Genomic DNA, 7,618 nt, shown 5'->3' on the forward strand with positions numbered 1-7,618 from the left:
AAGGAAAACTGCCATGACATTCTAGGACTAGAGGGCAAAATAAACATTCAAAGAATCCACTGATCACCTCCTGAAAGAAATCCAAAAAGAGAAACTCCTAGGAACATTGTAGTCAAATTCCGAAATTCCCTGGTCAAGGAGAAAATATTGCAAGCAGTTAGAAAGAAACAATTCAAGTATTGTGGAATACAATCAGAATAACACAAGATCTAGCAGCTTTACATTAAGGGATTGAAGGGCTTGGAATACAATATTCCAGAAGTCAAAGGAACTAGGATTAAAACCAAGAATCACCTACCCAGCAAAACTGAGTATAATACTTCAGGGGAAAAAATGATCATTCAGTGAAATAGAGGACTTTCAAACATGCTTGATGAAAACACCAGAGCTGAAAAGAAAATTTCACTTTCAAACACAAGAATCAAGAGAAGCATGAAAAGATAAACAGGAAAGAGAAATCATAAGGGACTTACTGAAGTTGAATTGTTTACATTCCTACATGGAAAGACACTATTTGTAACTCTTGAAACTTTTCTCAACATTTGGGTAGTTGGAGGGATTTTACACACACACACACACACACACACACACACACACACACACACACACACACACATGCACACACATTTATGGAGAGAGAGAGAGAGAGAAAGAGAGAGACAGAGAGAGACAAACAGAGAGAGAGACAGAGAGAGAGAGAGCACAGGGTGAGTTGAATAGGAAGGGATCATGTCTAAGAAAATAAAATGAAGGGGTGAGAGGGGAATATATTGTTAGGAGAAAAGGAGAAATGGAATGAGGCAAATTATCTCTAATAAAAGATGCAAGAATAAACCTTTTCAATGGAGGGAAAAAGGGGGGAGGGGAGAGGGAAAAAGTTAAGCTTACTTTCATCACATTTAGCTCAAGGAAGGAATAAAATGCACACTCAATTTGGTATGAAAACTTATCTTACAATTCAGGAAAGTAGGGGATAAGGGGGATAAGCAGGGTGGAGGCATGATAGAAGGGAGGGCAAATGGGAGGAGGGAGCAGTTGGAAGTAAACACTCTTGGGGAGGGACAAGGTCATAAGAGAGAATAGAAGAAATGTGGGGCAGGATAGGATAGAGGGAAATGTAGTTAGTCTTACACAACATGATTATTAGGGAAGTCATTTGAAAAACTACAGATATATAGCCTAAATTGAATTACTTACTTTCTCAGTTGGGATGGTTTGGGGAGGGAGGAAGGGAGAGAAGTTAGAACTCAAAGATTTAGGAACAAATGTTGTGTATTATTCTTACATATGACTGGGAAATAAGAAATACAGGTAATGGGGTAAAGAAATTTGTCTTGCCCTACAGAACAAAAGAGATGAGGATAAGGGAAGGTAGGAAAGTTAGAAGGGAGGTCAGATTGGTGGTAGGGGTAATCAGAATATCCTGTGTTTTGTTGTGGGGGGAGGGGAGAGATGGGGAAAGAATTCAGAACTAAAAATTTTGTGGAAATGAATGTTCAAAACTTAAAATAAATAAATTAAAAAAATTATTTTCAATAAAGTATGGAAATATAGATTGAAAAATAATTGAAAACTAGTAGTCTCTTCTTAAAGAATGGATCAAAGAGAAAATTAGAAAAAGAATAAGTAATGTCATTAGAAAATGATGATGAGGGATTGGAGCCAAGATGGCAGAGTAGAAACATGCATTTACTCTTGCGCTTCCCACACAGCCCACAAAATATCTGTTAAAAATGACTCTCAACTAGAGCAGCAGAAGCTACAAAATAACAGATTGAAAGAGATTTCCAGCCAAATGTAACCTAGAAGGCTTACAGGAAAGGTCTATCTCACAGGACACTGAGCACAGTGGAGCCCAGCCCTAGCTGGACTAGAATATTCCAGAAGTCAAAGAAGCTTTGATTAAAACCAAGCATTACCTACCCAGCAAAACTGAGTCTAATACTTCAAGGGAATAAATGGTCATTCAATGATATAGAGGACTTTCAAACATTCATGATGAAAAGACCACAACTGAATAGAAAATTTGACTTTCAAACATAAGAATCAAGAGAAGCATGAAAAGGTAAACAGGAAAGAGAAATCATAAAGGACTTTCTAAAGCTAAAGTGTTTACATTCCTACATGGAAAGATAATATGTGTAACTCTTCAGAATTTTCTCAGTATTTGAGTAGGTGGAGGGATTATACACACACACACACACACACACACACACACACACACACAGTACACGTTGGGTTGAATCAGAAGAGATGATATCCATAAAAAATACAATTAAGGGGTGAGAGAGGAAAATATTAGGAGTATGAAGGGAGAAATTGAATGGAGGGGGTTATCACTCATAAAAGAGGTAAGAAAAATCTTGTTCAATGGTGGAGAAAAGGGAAGAGGTGAGAGGGGGAAAAGTGAAGCTTACTGCCTTCACATATGGCTTAAGGAGGGAATAACATGCTCATTAAATTTGGCATGAAAATCTATCTTATGGAAATCTTTTGCAAACAACACATATGTAGCCTGTACTGAATTTCTTGGCTTTTCAGTGGGGATGGGTAGGGAGGGAGGGAGAGAGAGAAGTTGGAATTCGAAGTATTAGAAATGAATGTTGAGAGTTAGTATTGCATATAAGTGGGAAATAAGAAATACAGGTAATAAGGTATAGAAAATTATCTTGCTCTGCAAGAAAAAAGAGAAGATGGGAATAAAGGAAGGGTGGAGTGTGATAGAAGGGAGGATACATTGATGGATGGGGTAATCAGAATGCAAGGTATTGTGAGGTGGGGGGAGGAGAGAGATGGGGAGAAAAGTTGGAACTCAAAATTTTGTGGAAATGAATGTCGAAACCTAAAAATAAATAAATCAATAAATAGAACTAGGAAAATAAAAGAAAATAAAGGAAAATGATACTGGACAATATTCCAAAATTTGTGCATATAGCCAAAATAGTTCTTAGAGGGAAAATTTATATTCATATACATGTACATCAATAAAAGAAAGAGCAGAAAGATGAAATGAGTATGCCACTAAAAATAGAAATAATTAAAATCTCTAATTAAACACCAATATGAAAATCTCCAAAACCAAAAGAGACACTAACAATACTAATAAGTAAAAATAAATGAAGAAAAAACAAAGTTAGAAGCTTGTTTATGGGAAAAAATACAATAAAAGAAACTATTGGTTAATTTGATTTTTTAAAAGAACAAATTACCAGTCTCAACATTGAAAAGTGTGAGTGCACCACCAATGAGGATGATATTAAAGCAATTATTAGGAGATGTTTTGCTCAATTACTTGTTAGTAAAACTGACAATATAATTGGAATGGATGAATAATTACAAAAATATAAATTACCTCCATTAATAGAACTTAACTAACCCTATGTTAGAAAAAAATGAAAAGAAATGGAAATAATTGTAGACAATATATAAAAAAAAACACTTGAGAGTTTGTCTGCCAAGACACACAGGAACTACATAAACTCAATTACACAATACTTTTCACACAAATAAAGACAGATCTAAGCAAATATAGAAATCATAATAACTTTGGGGCAGGCCAAGTCAGTATAATAAAAATGATTAATTGATCTACATACTCAGTATCACATTAATCAAAGTAACAAAGAATTGTTTTATAGATTGAGAAAAATATTAAAATTTATCTGGATAAACAAAATATCAAGAATATCAAGTGAATCAAAGAAAAAAAATGTGAAAGAAGATGCCCTAGCAGTTCTAGATTTCAAACTGAATTGCAAAGTAGTAATCATCAAAGCAATCTTTTACCATTGAAAACTCAGAATAGTGAATCAGTGGAATATATAGGTACATGGTACACAATAGCAAATGATCATAGTTATCTAGGATTTGATAAACCAAAAGATCCAAACTTTGGGGATTAAAAACTTAAACTTTGATAAATTTGTTGGGAAAATTGGGAAGCAGTTTCACAGAAACAAGGCATAGACCAACATTTAGCATCATATAATATAATAAATTCAAAATAGATAAATGATTTAAAAGTAAAAGGGGTTATCATAAGCAAATTATGAGAACATGGTAGGGGGTAGCTTTTGCTCAAATTAAAGTAACGTGGTCAAAATAAGTAGGAAAACAGGATACTGATTTAAAAATTACAGCACATTTCTCTGATAAAGGCCTCATATTTTTATTTTATTAATTTTATTTATTTTGTGTTCCACAATCACTACCCTATAACTTAGATTTCTTTTTCCCTCCCTCCTGCCTATCTTTCCCCTCCCCTGCTGAGACAACATACAATTTTACATGGGTTCTACACATACATTCCTATTAAATACATTTTCACCACTGTTGTGCTGCACAGAATTGAAATGAATGGGAGAAATCATAACAAACCAAAATGTAATACAAAATAAAATGATCTGCTACATTCTGCAATTGAATTTCATAGTTCGTTCTCTGGAAGGCATTTTGCCTTAAAAAGCCATTGGGACTTTTTTTTTTAGTCCTTGCATTGCAATGAAGTTTCAAGTCTACTGTATACTTGCACATTGTGGTCGTCGCTGTGCACAAAGTTCTCATGGTTCTGCTCCTTTCACTCAGCATCAGATCATATAAGTCTTTCCAGGCCTCTCTGAAGTCTTCCTGTTCATCATTTTTTATAGCACAATAGTATGCCATTACCTTCATATACCGTAACTTATTCAGCCATTCCCCAATTGATGGACATCCCCTTGATTTCCAGTTCTTAGCCACCACAAAGAGTGCTGCTATAAAAATTTTTGTACACGCGGGACCCTTCCCCATTTTTGTGATCTCTTGGGGATACAGTCCTAGAAGTGCTATTGCTAGGTCAGAGGGTATGCATATATTCATAACCCTTTGGGCATAGTTCCAAACTGCCCTGCAGAATGGTTGGACAAGCTCACAACTCCACCAACAATGAATTATTGTGCCAACTCTCCCACATCCTCTCCAAAATTTATCATCCTCCTGTTCTGTCAAGTTTGCCAATCTGACAGGTGTGATGTAGTACATCAGCATTGTTTTGATTTGCATCTCTCTGATTAATAGTGATTTAGAGGATTTTTTCATATGAGTTTAGATATATTTAATTTCTTCCTCTGAAAACTGCCTGTTCATATCCTTTGACCATTTATCAATTGGGGAATGACTTGTATTTTTGTACATTTGACTCAGTTTTTTATATATTCTAGAAATGGAGTAAAGGCTTCATTTTTCAAATACATAAGGAACTGAATACATGCCATTCCCCAGATGGTAAATGTTGATCAAGTAGTTTTCGTAAGCAAACAAAGTTATCAATGATCATATGAAATGATCTAAATTACTGCTGGTTAGAGAAATGTAAATTAAAACAGCTCTGAAATACCACCTCACATGGCCAGATTGAGTAACACTGGAAAAGGAAAATGACAAATGCTAGAGGTGATGTGGAAACCTTGTGAATTATTTGAATCATTCTGTAGAATAACTTAGAACTATGGTAAAAGAGCTATAAAATTTGACTCAGCAACATGACTATTAGGTCTGTATCCCACGAAAGAGCAAATAAGATGGAAAAAAAGACCTATTTGTACAAAAAAATATTTATAGCAACTCTTTGTTTGTGGTGGCGAAGAATTGGAAATCAAGGTGATGTCCACAAATTGGTTAATGACTTCAAGAAGTTGTGGTATATGATTGTGATGGAATACTGCTGTACTACCCGAAATGGTGAATAGAATGGTTTTAGAAAAACCTGGAAAGACTTACTTGAACTGATGCAAAGTTAAGTGAGCAGAATCAGGAAAACATTGTACATAGTAACAGCAACATTGTGTGAATGTTCAGCTATGAGAGACAGCTACTCTGAGCAAGACAGTTATCAAAGAAATTCCAAATGACTCATGATGAAAAATACTTCTAGCTTCTGAGAGAGAGAGAGAGAGGCAGAGAGAGAGAGAGAGAGAGAGAGAGAGAGAGAGAGAGAGAAAGAGAGAGACAGACAGACAGACAGACAGACAGACAGAGACAGACAGAGACAGAGAGAGAATTGATCATTTCTGAATATCCAATGAAACATACTTTTTAATAGCATTTTTTTCATATTTTTTATTTTACACTTAAGTACAAGATGAGAAAAGAAAAGAAAAAATGTTGCCATATATGCAATAGACCGTAAGAAAGAATTTAATATAAAACAAGATTTCATTTAAAAAAACCTATATGATAAATACTACACATTGTTTTCAATGCTACCTGGATTTTCTTTGCTCATTTGTTGGTTTTCCTTTGTTCTTGCTGTGCACTTTTCACTGTATTTATTTCTCCTCCTGTCCCCCCAAGGCTACAATTAAGTATATGTATATATGTATCCATGTACACACACATGTGTGTGCATATATGTATGTATGTATACATACATATATGTGTATATATAAACACATACATTAATATATGTATATATATATACACATTCATATATATGTGTATATATACAAGTAGATACATACAGATATCGATAAAAATTGACATATACATACATACACTCCTACACATATGTGTAAAACTGTATTATGCTTTAATTCCATCGCTGCCTTCTCTGAAGGTACATAACAGCTTCCTTCATAAGTCCAAGGCATTCCATGTTTTTCTAAATCAACCAACTCCTCATTTTCTTTTGTCAAATTAATCAATTATTTCTAGTTTTCAACATTAATTTTTACAAGATTTTGAGTTCCAAATTTTCTCCCCATCTCTCCCCTCCACCTACCTCAAGGCAGCATGCTTTCTGATTATCCCTTCCCTTAACCTGCCTTCCCTTCTATCACATTATTCCCTTCCCTTATCCCCATCTCCTCTATTTTCTTGTGGGGCAAAATAGATTTCTCTACCCTATTACCTGTATTTCTTATTTCCCAGTTGCATGTAAAGACAATTTTTAACATTTGTTTTTAAAACTTTGAGTTCCATCTTCTTTCCCTTCCTCCTTCCTTATCCTCCCTGAGAAAGCAAGCAATTCAATATGTGTTACACATGTGTAATTATGCAAAAAACTTCCATAAAAGTCATATTTTGAAAGACTAACTGTATTTCCCTCCATCCTGCCCTGGCCCCATTTATTCTATTCTTTCTTTTGACCCTATCCCTCCTAAAAAATGTTTACTTTTAATTACCCCCTCCTTCCATTTGCCCTCGCGTCTATCATCCACCACACACTCTACTTATCCCTTTCTCCCCTACTTTCCTGTAGTGTGAGACAGATTTTCATGGCAAATTGAGTGTGTTTGTTATTCCCTCCTTAAACCAAATGTGATGAGAGTAAGGTTCACTTTTTCCCTCTCGCATCCCTCATCTTCTCCTCCATTGCAAAATCTTTTTCTTGCCTCTTGTATGTGAGAGATAATTTGTCCCATTCTATCTCTCCCTTTCTCCTTCCAATATATTCCTCTCTCATCCCTTATTTTTACTTTTTTAGGTAACATCACTTCTTATTCAACTCAACCTGTACCCTCCATTTATACATATATAATTACTCCAACTACCCAAATATTGAGAAAAGTCTCAAGAGTTACAAATATTTTCTTTCATGAAAGAATGTAGACAGTACAACTTTAGTAAGACCCGTATGATT

This window comes from Notamacropus eugenii, chromosome 1 (assembly GCF_028372415.1).
Source record: "Notamacropus eugenii isolate mMacEug1 chromosome 1, mMacEug1.pri_v2, whole genome shotgun sequence".
Taxonomy (NCBI): Eukaryota; Metazoa; Chordata; class Mammalia; order Diprotodontia; family Macropodidae; genus Notamacropus; species Notamacropus eugenii.